Here is a 13506-nt window from a genome sequence, read left to right as displayed (position 1 = left end):
TGTACAGGGCTAACTGGAAGGGTCAGGGATGTCTTCCTTCCCAGTGGTCTCGGCTCCCTTTGTAAGAACAGTGAACACCTCTCTGGAGCCTTCCACCCTTCACATCGAAGGCTTCAGCTACCTGATGGAGCTTTTTCTGCCTCTCAGCCTCCCCTGAAATCGGTTTGCAGTTGTCGAAGTCCATCCTTCATGCCACATCCCACCTTGACTTGATGGGCAATCCCAGGCTTTGTTTGTAAGAGTTTACAAAACCACCAAGAATTCCTTTCCCACAACGTGACCTTCAGGATCAGGGCTTTGGGCCAAGCTTGGCCCCATCGTCACATTTTATGCCTCTCCCACACACCACATTGTCTTCTGACGAATTTTCGTTGAGCCTAAGGAAGTATTAGTTTCAGCTGTGGAACAATAATAACTTCATTTGGGATAAAGTTCTGCTTTTAAGAAACCTTCACGAGACTGAGCTTCTCGGCATAAATCATCTTAAGTCGAGTGGTGCCTGTTTCCAAACATACCGTGAATCATGGATGATGTCTTTGCTCGAAATGGGGATTCCTGCCTGTTAACTAATTATACTGACATCAATTGCCCCTGAGCTACAAAAAGATTCCAAGTCTCAGGTGAGTTATTTTTGGCAGAGGTAATTCCATGTCCCAGAGATGAAGTTCTTTGCATAATCAGGTTTCAACATGTCAGTAGCAATTTGGAGCGATATTAAAGTGTTTCTGGCTTTTGAAAGGCTTCCAAATGTCCTTAAGTCTGTTCAGTGTTTTCTAAGAAGAAAAAACAAAAGCTGAACATTTTGTCAGTTTAAATAATATCTTAATACAGGGGCACTGAGCGCCATGCTTGGACATTCAGTCCTGAAATGTGCAACACTGTACCCAAAGGAAAGAGAAGAGTCTGGAAAAGCTGACGCAAGCAAAGAGGAGTCATGGAGTGGACTAATGGCCCATCAATTTAAAAAAAAATAAAAACAACTTATATTTAGCTCATTTCCAAGTCAATATCCAATTTCATTAATTGTCCCCTTCTAGGAATTTGAGACATTGGAAGACAGGAATGATGCTTGACAGCAAACTAAAAAGCAGCATTCTTCAAAAGCTTCATGTGAAATAAATAGGGAAGGTGGAAAAGAGCCATTGGCCTAGAAGAGAAAAAAATCATTGGGCAGGTTGAAAAATACCCATGCCCACAGACATTTTATGAAAGAAAAGCATAACCCACAGAGATGCAAAACTATTTCCAACCTTGCTAGGTATTTTCAAATTTTTAACTAAACCAAAGATATTGGTTTGCATAATAAATTTATACAAAAGATTAATTCCCAACTTTCAAAACCAGGAAGAGTCTTAGGAGTCTCACCCCCCCCCCCCCCCCCCGATACACACACACACACACACACACACACACACACACACAACTGAGGGGCTATTGATAACTGCCGGGAGAGAATCATTCTGCTCTGATGGTGTGGCCCATTGTAGGTTACCCATGCCCCAGTGTATTTAACTGGGAGCTGGGTGGCAGGCCCCAAAGAGTAAAGAGGAAAAACCCACAACGACAGGGGAGAGATTCGGGGATTAATACTTGGAGAGAAGAGAGGGGAGTTTAGCAAGGAGGATCTACAGCACTGGGCTCCAGAGGTCTCCACCAACCCTCCGAGAATCTCTAGAGGCAAAGGGCACTTAGACATTTTCTCAGATTGGTCAGCATCGATTCTCCTGCCTCCCCGATCTGACAGCTTCGTAACTTTGGACAGGGCAGCACACTCCATCCACAGTAATTCCCCAAAATGAAACCCAGCTGGTGGTTCCAGCTGGCAGGAAACCATGCACAGACCTGAGTAGGAATCCCCCCAGAACTCCACGATCCTCGCTGCACTCAGCTCCTAGCCCCTTTGGGTCTGCTTGCTTCACATGAGAGAAAGCTGGAAGATATTCCTCCAGTTCTCTAGTGGAACCCTATCAGAGGAAGATTAGAAAAACTACATCCTTGCTGTTATAGCTAATCTTGGAACTATGGGAGACATTTGCTTCACCTGGCAGTCAGTCACCAATTCAAAAGCCTTTAATCTCTGGGCTGCCTTGGTAGCTAGGCCTCTGAGGTGCCACTCACTGGGCACCATGAATTCTTCAGGCTATGGTTGCCACATTTGTCCTTGTGCTGCTAACATGGGAAAATGTTCACCAAAGCCAACCTGAGGGAATCACTAGGTAAGGGTCCATTACTCCTTCCAATGGAGCGACAGCTTTCTTTGCCTCCAGGTTCTTTGGTGTAGCATTGGAAGCAATTGAGAAGCAATCTTGCATTAGCAAATGCTTGCTGTGTAACTTAGTGGATCCCAGAGTCCCGGGAAAGAGAAGTATCAGTTTCCTAACAAGGCCACTAGGCAGGTAGCAAGCAAGTTCCCTACTGTTTACATCTCTTGCTTCTTGGACCAGATTATTACACATTTTAAAAACTTATCGCCATACAATGTTCATTGATTGGGGATGAACAGTAATACTCGATAGAGCGGAGTGTCCCATCCCCCATGGAACACCCTCTTATAGATAGCACCTCAGCCAAAACTTCAACAGAATATAGTAGGCTGTGCCAGTCCAGTGGCTGCTAGATACTGAAGACTATGAAATAACAATGGCCACCATGATGATGTATCTACCATGGCACCTGATTTGCTACAATTGGTCTTTGGTTCCATTGCAATTTTGTGTGGCGTTTCATGCTACAGATCAAACTCTCTCTGAACTCTTGGCTGATGGTGTTGGCATCACTCTGAATGTAGAAAGCATCCTACATTTGAGGTAGATGCCAAACCTAGTGTAGAAGAGATTCCACAGCATGACTTCCTACAGACCATTTTGTGTCTTAGGCCCACGGAAGTTGACGGTCTTAGCATCACTCAGTATGTGGGTTAAAGCAGTATTTCCAAGCATGCAATCTACTGCCTCTGTATATCAGAGATCCCTACCAAGTGCTGAACTCCTTTCTGGTGATAGGAAGTGCAAAGTACTGTCACCTCTGTACTTTGGAGACAATGCTCCAGTGTGCCACAGACCATTAAGCTAAAAGCTGCATTGTGCTAAAGGCACTGGAATTTTCTGACACCAACCCTCTACAGCACGTGGTCTTAATTTTCTGTTATTACATTAAAAATTACCCCAAATGCAGCCTGAAACAATACGCATATATTACCTCACAGCTCTGTCAGTCAGAAGCCCAAGGTTAATCTGGCTTCTCTGTCTAAAGTGAAGTCATGAGGCCACCAAGGGTCAGCTGCATATCCTCCAGTTCACGCCAGAAGAATGCTTCAGAGTTCCAGCCACCACATACCACAATCTAACTGCATCCCATGTAGCCCCGGGAGATTTTATTGCTTCCAAGTTTTTAAAATAATGCTCGAACATGAAGCGCTAAGTCACACTGGCTGTGCTTACAACCTTCACTATTTCTTCTCAAATCAAAACCTGTGGACTGTATGCCCACCAACTGTTCCGTATAAATAAAACACTGAGTGATTTTCATATTTCAGTGAGATCTCTTCTACTGCCTGAAACTATTCACACCTTCAGCATCAGTTTAACTGAGATCTTTAATACCTATTTCCTTCTACATCACGATGTACAATGCCATTTATTACATGAATGAAGATCTCCCGTGACAAGGGGCTTCAGGATTAATGTTTTGCAGTCATCAAGCAATTTTAAGCAAATGTCACCTGATCCATATCTGAATCCAGTCAAAATCCACAGCGGTCCTGCAGCCCCTCAAAGCACAGTCTACTATTATCCTGAGCTTTTGGTCGAAACTGCTCCATCATATCCTACTTCCTTGATCTTGGGTAACACACAAAAGAGTCATTTCAAAAGAAATTTAACCAATTCTCTCTAAACATGACATCCACCATTGACTCTATGAGATTATTTTGATTTCTGTGATAAATATTCTTTTGTCATAGGTAGTGATACTTCAAAGGATTATTTTCCCCTTTGGTAACTTCCCCAGCAGGGCCACAGAACTTCCTACCATACAGAAAGCATAGTCATTTACTTTCTTTTGGAAGATGGATTTGTTCTCTATGGAGGTTACTTTGGAACAAATTACTACTTGCCTTTATCCAATTTTTCCTTCCTCCTCTATTTCAGAAATTCTTGTTTTAGCAGGACACTATGATGTTCAGATAAAGATTGCCTGTGTGTTACCTGTCACAATAAAACAATCATGTGACTTAGTTCTGGTCAATGAGATATAAACTGTTTTGTCTTATGGGGAATCCCTGGGAAGCTAACACTGGCAGCCATCTTTGCTATGAAGTAACTATAAAGACAAAGTTAAGATGGTTTCACAATGAGAAAGGAATCTGTAGCCCTGATAGCACCTTGAAGCCCTGTGCCTGCTCCCAGACTTGAGAGAAATAAATAAATTTTGCTTAGTCCATTTACGGTTATGTGAGGGTTAGTCTCCCTTCTGCTTAACTGAAGTTGCTGTTAGTGAGAACTTTGTAAAAAGATTACATTTAGGAACAGGTGCAAAAGCTACAACGGTCTCATGCCTCTAACATCATAGTGTCTAATTATGACATTTTACAGCAGGTGACAAGCAAGTAAAAAAATTTAAGTTATTGGTTCGGTAACACTCAACATTCTATTATGTTTTCTAATACTATCCTTGTGTATGTGTGTATGCACATGTGTGTGTGCATGTGTGTGTGTGCAGTCATATTGAGCTCAAAGATTTATTTACCCCAATTTATATAATTCATAGTGTGTATCCATTGCACTGATGGTCTATGTTGTAGAATTTTTTTCCTGTATTCTGAGTTAAAATATTTATTTGATCATTGTTATTTTGCTTTTCAACAATTCTGTTAAGCCTTGGAACCATTTTGATGAAACTGGAATCTCATGTGATGACTAAAATAAATATACAAGCATATAGGTATGTAACAATAATTAATGATAAAACGAGGCCATGAATTTGGAAGAGAGCAATAGGAAGCTTATGTGAGAGTTTGGAGGGAGAAGGAGGAAATGGTGCATCCATACTGTATTTCCAAAAGATAAATCATTAAAAAAAATACCAACCATAAATTATGACACCAAGAAAACACAATGGTACCAAGGAGTTATAGAAAAGTGTTCAAAGTATGAGGCTTTCTATATACACCAGTCTGTAATAGGCTTACCTCCAGTGTAGGTATTTGGAGATGAGAGGTAAATGGAGAGCCTGTAGGTCTCAGAACTGTGAAGAAAGGAAGTATCCAAAGGCATATACACAGGGAGGCTAAGCTTGCCTATAAACTACCTAGAATTATGACAAGAATGAGTGTAAAATAGACACCACAAACCGGGGCCAAAATAACATATACATACATGCGCGCATACTTACATACATTTATACATGCATACATACGTGTGTAAAATAAGCAGAAAGTACTTTCTAAATTTTGTATGAATCAAATGCAAGAATACATTTGGAAGGAAATTATCATGTATAGATAGAGGAAGAGAATAAGGTCATTTTGAAGAGGAATTAGCAGCTGAAACTGGAAGGTGGGCCTCCAGAAGGACCTATTTAAAGTTATCTTGCAATTCCAGCTCATTCCTTAGGTAGCATCGGGGGAAATCTGGCTCCACTGTCAGCAGTAACTGAGCTCTCTGAGGTTCAAAGCTGATCTGAGCGCAGTAGAGGAGAGATAGGCAAACACCTGACCCACAGAGTCCTTTAGCACACAAACATCTTGAGGACATTTTGGTTTGTTAGGAGCAGAACCTGAATTTCTCTTCTAATGAAGATCTGTGAAATAAATTTGACAGAATGGTTGTTTCTTTGTCTTATATTGTACATATGTATGAAATTGTCAAGAGAATACAAAATATTTTTTTACAAAGAAGTAAGATGTTGGAGAAGTGATCAGGTTATGGGGATGGAGCCCAGGGAACTGGATTAGTGTGTGTATGCCAACATCCCAGCGGGGATCTGGCAGGAACAGGACCATTATCTCTGAGGAAGGTTCTCACTAGAAGCTACATTTCTTTTACATTGAACTTAGACTTCACAACTTTCCAGAATTGTGAAAAATAAGTTTCAATTATTTATGAGCCATCAGTCTATTGACCTTTGCTCTCCTAGCCTGAGTGGATGGAAACTCCAGCTCCGGTTCAATAGGGAAAAGAGAGTGGCAAGCTGCCGCAGAACACTGAAGCAGGTTAGTGACTGCAGATGCCTTTGAGTCACGGACCTCCTAAGCCAGAATGTTTTCAGGGCTCCACGGAGATACAGAATCTTCATCTCCTGAACAGCTCGCCCTTACGTAATCACAAAAGCCCCTGCATTTTGTCCCTCCACATCCTCCAACATCTAGTCTGGTCGGAGATTTCAGCTTGCTGAAGTGAGAACTAGGTGTCTCCGCTTCTGTGACCCAGGACTGTCAGAAGACTGAGTAAATGTTCCGATTCCCTTGAGTCTCCTCTGCTGAAAACAAACAGCCGCCCACTTCCCAGACCTAATGAAATCTTAGCAGGCTGACAAGAGGAGACAGCTCCATGGGTTTTTGTCTTTTCTCCAGAATCCAGAATTATTGGTCAACATTGTCACCCACGCCCCAGACTCACCAGGGTTTAAATTCCTGAAGACTAGAACCAGAAGACGGCTGCTTCCCTTCCCCATCGTCTGATGAGAAAGGCAATCCATCAATGCTGTGAACCCTGACATCCTGGAGGAAACCCTGCCAGGGCTTGTGCTGTAAGCCCTGAGAAACGGAAGTCGGTATCATAAAGAAAATGCTAAAAAACTTAGCCTTAAGAATTCCAAACCTTCACACATAGCTTCTCCTAAATAATTTAGCAGTTTGGCTTATTAGTTGAATCTTTAACCACAGAACTCCAGGTCCACTGAAGAGATCATGCCTCAGGCTTGAAAGGGACCAGACTTGAAAAGATCCTGACTTCAGTGCCCTAAGACGCTTAGGGGAGAGGGGGCAAGAGACACCATTGTCTATTATAGATAATAGGAATAGGGGAGCGGACATCTAACCAACAAATTAATAAAGTATGAACAGCCTGAATGTGACTAGTGCCAGTTTCTTTGAATTTAAATATAGAATGAATTTAAATATCACGTAAAGGTGCCCCTTTCTATTTGTTAGGAAAATGGCACTTGACTCTATTACAAGACCTTTCTCTATGGGCGATTGTCTTCTGAATAAGACCCCTTTAGAATACAGCTTTATATAACTTTGAAAATTTAAAATCACAGTTAGAAGCTAATCTTTGGCATTTCTTGTGGGTGGGGAGTAGATTAAACCAAGGCCAAAAGGAGTCAACTGTAAAATGGAAAATACTGGTGTGATTGCCTGTCCTATCAATTTGGTAATATGTAAACATTCTCTATGAACTGATTTTTCAGCCACTTCTTTTGAGAACCCTATCAAATCTGTACCCTGTCTTCTGAATGGGTTGGTTTGGGGAGGGTTGTTTGTTTGTTTTGGTGTTTTTGATTCTTTAATTTTTTTTTTTAGGTCTTTATACTTGGGGCATATCAATCATCTGCCAGATGTATTAGTGGCAGAGATTCTTTCCCATCTGTGGGCTTCTTCACGTGATTGTTTTTTTCTTTTAATTGTATAAGGTTCTGCTGATCCATTGTTGATTCTCAATTCTTGAGCAATTGAGCGGTGGGCAGAAAGCCCTTCCCACACCTGGACCACGCGGGGCAAAGCTCGTGTCCTTGCAGCGGTCTCCGTGCGTCAGGCCTCACGTTTCGGTCTCTGATCCACGGGAGGAACTGAAGAAAGGGAAAGGAGGAAAGAATAGAATTATATGTTAATTTCAAAAATTAAAATATTTCAAAAATGGGATGTGCCTGGAAGACTGAGATAAGACAGCAGCCGTCTTCCGCTGACAGTCACTGTGCTTGGAGAGCAGGGCAGGTGCAGGGCCGGCAGAATCCACAGCGCCACTCAGTGCTGCCCAAGGTCATGCTCGCCTTCCTAAGTGTTCCTGGTACTGCTCAGCGGAGATCCCAGGTCTGTCGATGGATGTGCGGCTGGGAATCCAAGCAGGCAACAGTTTCTATTGATCCCCCTCCCAGCTCTCCCTTCGTTCTCACTTGGGTGGCTGGATAGTCCCAGCTTTCAGATCAATCGCGCTCAACTCACCCTTTGCTTCGCCGGCGTCTCACGACGTACCAGGCTTAATTCTTGTAACGATCCCACACCCACAGCTCAGAGAGGTCAACTTCCTGGTTGGCCTGGTTAGAAGGTGTTGAAAGGGTCATTCTGGGGCTGGCGAGATGGCTCAGACATTAAGAACACAGACTGTTCCTTCCAGACGATCCAAGTTTGGTTCCCAGCACCCATGTCACAGCTGCTTTTAATTGCAGCCCCATCTAGGGAATTTAACAACCTCTTTTGGAATCCTTGAGCACCCCTACACAAATATACATGAGCACACATAACTAAAAACAAATGTAAGGCTTTAAAAAGTGAAAAAATCCTAAAGGATCATCTCATTCCAGCATTAGACCAAGTACTTTCTCCATATATATCCTAACTTTATTAATTATGCTATCATTTCTTTTATCTTCATGATATCAATGTAAGGTTAGTATCGTAATCCTGCTTTCAGATAAGAAGACAAAGCTGAAAGAAATGACCCAATTTACCTCAGAGAATCCGGGTCAATGAGAAAGTCTGCGTGCCGCAAAGCATTTCTCTTTAGCAGCTGTCTCTACCCACCCACTTGGTGCACATACGCACACCCAGCAGAGAGGCTGCCATGCGGGTGCAATTGCAAGGCCAGTAGGAAAGGAAATAGATGGTGCAATGGCTAAGGAAATTAATCAAACAATGAGGTCAGTCTGGGCTACATTGGAAGCAGGAAGGAGCAGAAGTTAGTGACGCTCCACAAATTCTCACGACCGCACAAGGTAAGCACAGCTGCTCGCCTTCTTTCAGAGACTAGGAAGCAAGGAAAATATAAAACTCCCAAGTGAGTACATCTAAACGAAGCCAGTTTATAGGCATCCTAGCTCTTCAACATCGTAATGTATGAGCTTATGACTCAAAGTCAGTTTCTATTGCTGCAATAAAGCAGACCTGAGATAATCAAATAAAGAACGGGGTTACTTTAGTTCATAGTTTTGGAGATTAACTGTGATGGGTGGGCATATTATTTGGGGGCCTGTTGGGCAACAGGGCATCATGATACATGGCAGAACAAAACTGACCACCTCATGGACAGGAAACAAAAGGAACTGTAAGAGTTAGGAGCTAGTATCCAAAACCCGAAGGAGCTCCAATAGGTCCCACTTCTCAAAAGTTCCACCCTCTTCCAATGGTGGCAGTAACCTTTGAAAGGCTTTCAATATCCAAATCACAGGACTGAATCAATAAGAAGACGGAGGGGAAATGATAGCAAAACTGAGAAGTCAAAGCTGAATTGGGAAGAAGGGGAAAGGCGACAGACAACATTCACGCCACCAAAACTATTTCCCGGTCGCATGCTGTAGTTTGGACTCTATACAGATTGTGGAGATATTATAAAACTGTTTTCCAGTCACATGCCGTAGCTTTGATTCTATACAAAGATATTACGCGGAGATATTGTGAATGCCTCTCTCTCATCCTCATGCAGCTTACATTCCAAGAAGCCAGGCAGACATTAATCTGCAATTTTAATTTTAATGACTACTATATTATCGGCAATTTATTTCAAATGACTATGTGTAATGTGAGATGTTTGGGTGGGCATCTTAATTTGTACCCTGGAGGTGAGGTTAATATCTGAATTACCATAATCAGAGAAAGGCAATACATCCTGTGAGGTCGTTAGTTAACGTTTTAAAGCTAATCAAAGCGATCCACAGGCAGCTACTCTACACCCATCATTGCCTTCATATCAGACCAACAACAAGGTTGGCAATTAGCGTAATGGATGTTATCGATGATTTTTTTCTTTGGCCAAATAAATGATCTCATATTTGAATGGAATATCCAAAAGTATAGACGACATATCTGTCCTTCCCTAAATAAACATGGGAGTTGGAAAGTCTAATAGCTTTATACCCTTTGGATGCATGCTTTAGTCTTAAATTTTCTTCTGAATGGATATCCTAACTTGATCCTGCTTAGAAGTTTAGCTGAATCCCACTGCCAATATATGTATGCATCTGCCTCCACTGAGTCCTGTAACTAATGGCTTTACTTGGTGCATACAAAGACAGAGAGCTATTATTGTTATGGAAGTAACAATACAGGCTTTAGGACAGTTTGTGATTGCTTTGTGGTATCTGTTACACAGTCGTGAAGTTTGCCTTCAGTGTAATGCCCCAGCTGATGGTGAGTTCTGGGCTAAGTATAATTACAAATGACCAAGGTGGTTCTGTTCATTTTACAATAGCAATTTAATTTCAGAGATAAGTACCCCAGGAGCACTAGCAAGCATGGTACTGTGGAAATGCATGGCTTCTAGTCCTGCCTTAGTCTTATCACTCACAATGAGAGTTTACCTAACGTAAGGATGTAAGATACACTGTGGGCCAAAGACCAACAAATCTTAGACTCTTTGAAGACGAAAGGCCACCTGTACGTGCCCTGATTCAGCAGAGGCGACATTGGCTAAGGCAAGAAGGTGCCAATTCACATGTAGGCTGGTAGGTAACGATGTTCATTAGCTGGAATTAGAAAAGGACACGCAAACAAACGAAAGGATGGATGATACATTCCAAAGAAAACTCCATAGGAAAGAAGGCCAGGTTCAAACACACAACTTTTCCATTTGGAAACAAACAAAGACAAACTAAAATGGTGATGTGTGTGGAAAAGAAGCTTGGTCTTCTTCAACTCAGATAAGCCTTCAACCCAAGCGAGGAAGAACTCTGCCCGCGGCTGATTTGCTCAGGCGTGTTATCTATGTAGCCGTGTTTTAAGTATAGCTTGCTGGTAGTGATGTGCTTGACCTAAGTGGCAGTTGGTGGGCTTCTTTGGGCATCGCTGTACTTGGCAGTGCCAGTTTTTGTACCGATGCCCAATTAGCCCACAACTCCTCCGCAGAAAACAAACCTCACCATTTGCATAACTGTTTCCTTTGCTGCTTCCTTTATAAAAAATAATGAGTCATTATGCACATAATTAAAGCAAGTGAGAGCCCAGCTGATGAGAATCACATGAGAAGGTCGAGAGAAATTAGCATCAAGGCTGGTCTGCTGTGCAGAAGGCCAATCCAATAGGCGCTGTCTCCTGGGAGCCCACTCTCTCAGGCCTACTCCTTTGGATTTTCACTGAGTTCAGGCTTCCTGGAGGAAATATTTCATCCTGCCCTTCTCCCCAGTTCCTGTCTCCCTGGCTTCTAAATGATAAGTGTCTGGCTTGATGTCTGAGCACTTTGCTACAAATCCTCTCACCTCCTTACCCTGAGTCATTCTCCCAAAGAACCTGACCACAAGCAGCCGTAAAACACTAATGTAAACACGCGAGGCTCTTCAGTTCTAAGAAGGTTCGTGGTGAGAGTTACAGAGACGACGTCCTCTGTGCAGCTGGAGTGGGGTGGAAGTCAAGCGTCTTTCCCCCCAGTTATGTCTTATCTCTAAGCATTTGTTCTAAATTTTACTTACTTATTTAGTGTGTGTGTCTGTGTGTGTGTGTGAGAGAGAGAGAGAGAAACACAGAGAGACAGAGAGAGAGAGACAGAGAGACAGACAAAGAGAGACAGACAGACAGGCAGAGACAGAGAGATGGATGGGGAGGGCACAGGTGCTATGTCACACATGTGAAAGTGTGATTTCTGCAGATTAAATAAAGTAGGCTCACCAGGTTTGCGTGGCAAACACCTTTACCAGCTGAACCAACTCCTCCACTCTAGACATTAACTTTATTTTTATAATATTTATTTATTACTAGAGAGAGAGAGAGTATGTGTGTCTGACATGGGTCTGGCATGTGTGTGAGTACTGGTGACCACATGCTACAACAAAACTCTCAGGAGCCGATTCTCTCTTTTCACCGAGGTCTTCAGGTTTGTGCAGCAAGCGCTTTTACTTACTGAGCCCTCTCTGTGCATTTTCTACTAAAATCTTCTTTTTGTGGTGCTAATGGATCCTTATACCGGGGCATCTTACATACCTGGTTTATTTCTTCTTCCTCAGACTCAATGACCCAGATCCTAGAGGGGTGTCTGAGGAGCAGACGCTGTTAACAAAACGCAGTCTTAGGCCTCCACTCCAGACTTGCGAATCCAAACAAATGTTTGAATAAGATCCCAGGCTATTGCTTTCCACTTAGTGTGAGAGGCAGACATCTAGGGAACTCCTTCCATTTGGCTTCCTCTCCTGTGGTCTCTGACCCCCTCCTACTGCACAGCACTGGTTAAGGGATTCCTGCCCTAGAATTATCAGGTGGCCCAGCACAACACCTGACCCGGGAAGGGTAGGATCACAGATCACAGCAGCTTACCTGCACAGATCCTCCCAGGGAAGGAGCACCCTGCACACCCGTGGTGTGCACTCACAGATCCCGTGGGCTGTACTCAGAACAGAGGGAATGACTGAGGACTTAGGGAAGCAGGGTTAGTGGAAAGAGTAGGCTGTTTCCTGCAGGTGGGTATGACCCAATTTTTCAAATAAATCTACAAGCCATCATGGGCTGGGACGAAAGCAAACACTGCTCCTGACTTGGTTACAGGAGGGGTATTTGGTTGGTGGGGTCTTAGCAACAAGAACCACATGGGGAAGAAAACTCACAATTAGTTAGAATATCCACTCAGCCTCCAGTTTCACCAGAGGTCAAGGCCACATTCAGTACTGAACCTTAGCTGTAGACCTTATGTCACTCGGCAAAGCCATGTTATAAAAATACATACTGAAGCCATGACACAGAATCACAGGCATGTCTCTGGACTGAATTGGAATGTCTCATTCTTTACCTTTGATCTGTCTCTCACTCGTCATTCTGTCCCCAGCATCTAACAAGTGACAGGTACAAAATAAATATGTATTGAGTTCATGAAAAAAAATACAGGCATGTGACTAGCAAGCATAGTGTCTAGACTATGACAGTTACTAAGTATTTACAGTCCATCTCTGCTTTACCTTAGGCTTAGTCATATAATATAGCCAAATCCAAATAAATGACCAGCATAACCCAGGAACTGTCTTTAGTGTATAAAAGAATTTCGTCTGTGGTAAATGAACTGTTTTGTTCAGTAGGAAATAACATAGAATTTGATTGTTCAATAAAGGTTGGAAGACTTGGATTCTGCCAACATTATTTGAATGTCTTGTACATGCCAAGCACCGCTAATTGCTCTCCCATACATGATCTAATTTCTTCTAGGTAGCAATCGCTCTCATCCCCATCTGCAGGCCAGGAAATTGAGGAGGTTTTACCCAGTCAAAACTAGCCCTGCTTAATATATCTAATCACGGCACTCACCAAGGTAACCCACGACCTGCTGTGATAATACAGTGATAACCAGGCAGGGAGGGGTGGTAGCGCCTTCGTAGCAA

The sequence above is a fragment of the Arvicola amphibius genome, chromosome 1 (assembly GCF_903992535.2).
Source record: "Arvicola amphibius chromosome 1, mArvAmp1.2, whole genome shotgun sequence".
In the NCBI taxonomy this organism is placed as follows: domain Eukaryota; kingdom Metazoa; phylum Chordata; class Mammalia; order Rodentia; family Cricetidae; genus Arvicola; species Arvicola amphibius.
Note: the sequence above shows the minus strand (reverse complement) of the source record.